Source organism: Talpa europaea (genome assembly GCF_964194135.1).
Source record: "Talpa europaea genome assembly, chromosome: 2".
NCBI classification, from domain to species: domain Eukaryota; kingdom Metazoa; phylum Chordata; class Mammalia; order Eulipotyphla; family Talpidae; genus Talpa; species Talpa europaea.
Window position 1 is genome coordinate 121,265,999 of NC_140068.1, and position 1,996 is coordinate 121,267,994.

Here is a 1,996-nt window from a genome sequence, read left to right on the forward strand (position 1 = left end):
AAATGTCCATTTCAGAATGACCCAAGGGAAAGTACCAGTGGTAAATTATGCTACATTGGGATAAAGAACACAAAAGGCAGACACCAAACACCTCCATTTTCCCAAGATTAAATGATTATTAAAAAAGCACGCCACACTGTATATAAATCAACATTCTCTCCCATAATTCTGTGCATCTGGGACTATAGTAACATCACTGTCCCTGTCCCACATCTTCAAATTAACATTCTCAGGTCACAACAATGTCTTCCCAAAGGGGACTTTCCGGAAAAACAAGCTATTTCCTCGGCTCATATTTCCCTCTTTTTGTAGCATACACCAGCAACCTATCCAAGAATTATATATTGGGGAGTAAGGAGGGCACTGAACAGCAAGCCCACAGTTGTTGAGAGCCATAAGATTAGAGACAAGCACAAAGGGATAGGTCAACATACTGGCAAAAAATCCTGTGACAGCTTGGGAATAACTTTTCATTTCATTCAGGGTGGAAACCCCACTGTCCAGTGCATAGGTATTGACGGGGTAAGCCAGTGAGTTACAGAGTCACAAAGAAATGATGTCACCTAGAAGGCGAGAAATAAGACCTGCAAAAAATCCTAGGATGCCCTCTTCCCGATAGATGGTTGCAATGGAGTCACAAAGTCCACAGTACTTGGATTCTCTGCCAATAAATTGTACCATAGATCTCAGAGTGATCACATGGAAGGGTGTGTGATGAGGGCAGCAGCAGAACGGGCCATCATCTCTCGAAGTTGTCTCCTTGATAACTCCGTCAAAGCAAAATGAAACTTCTTTCTGTGCATTTCCAGGTCCTAACTCCTCATTCTTATCACACTCCTGGTAATGCTGTAAAACTTTACCATGGACCACAGTTCCAAGGACTCCTGAACACAGTCTTGGTGTTAAGCCTGTGAACAACCCATGCTTCCCATCGATGCTCGCAATGTGCTGAGCATAACAAAAGAGCCCAGGAAGCTGACATACTTGCCGCCCAAAAATATTTCGGCCTATTGTTGGAGGCAGAGGCTCATATCCCACCTGGATGAGCACCTTCACGTACATGAGCGGCTGGGATAGGATGGTATGAACCTAAAACCGCTATTAAAAAACATAGGATATTTAAATGTACATCAAAAAATGCAATAACTTAAATTAAAATATCATGGAATGGGCTTGATAATAGAAAGCTTATGGTAGATTTATTCACAAGCACCAAAAACTGGAAACAACCCAATATCCTTCGATGTGTAAATGGATGAAAAATATGTACAAACCATCCAATACTACTCAATAGTAAATAGATAAAAACCTACTGATGCACTCAACAACCCAGACAGAGCTTAAGGTGATATGCAGAGGGGAAACAAAGTCTATCTCAAAAGGTTGCCTATTGCATCATTCCATGTGTATGACCTTCTTCCAGACAAAAGGGTAGCAACTGAAAATTGCTCAGTTCTTAAACTTTGCAGTGAAGGAGCGTGTGACAAAAGATTTAACAGAAGGGAATTGTTTGATTGCTCTATAATTTTATTGTATGGTGCGCCCATAAATCTTTACCAGGATGGACAAAGATTATTTTCTTTCCCGACACCTGCATTCCAGCAGCACCACCATTCTGGCTCTCCCTGGGGCCCTCCAGACATGGTCCCTCCCAGGACGCTTGCAATCACTCATCTTCTGTCTGGAACACTCCACGCCCCGAGGTCCACACTCATTGCTCCCTCACTAATTCCCCTTAAAAAAAAAATTGACGTATGCTAACTCAAAATATTATTTTTCACCTATATTTCATTAGTCAAAATAATGTCATGTGTGAGCCTCCCCGGTGGCGCAGCGGTTGAGCGCTGGGCTGCGAAGCTGCCCGTGGCCTCTGCAGCGCCGGTTCGATCCCCGGCTTCTCCCCAGCCAATGGAGGAGGGTCCCGCATGGCGCGCAGACCTCTCCTGCCGCCCGCTGCTCCCCTCAGCAGTCTACTTCGCTCCTTCTGCCTGCTCTG

At 44.3% G+C, this 1,996-nt stretch overlaps 1 pseudogene across 1 annotated transcript; it reads right to left on the reverse strand.

The window, feature by feature from the left end:
- Positions 1 to 215: 215 nt before the first annotated feature.
- LOC311167579 (mitochondrial carrier homolog 2-like) lies at positions 216 to 743 on the reverse strand (annotated as a pseudogene). The gene has a single exon. The product of its transcript is annotated as a mitochondrial carrier homolog 2-like (transcript).
- Positions 744 to 1,996: the final 1,253 nt, after the last annotated feature.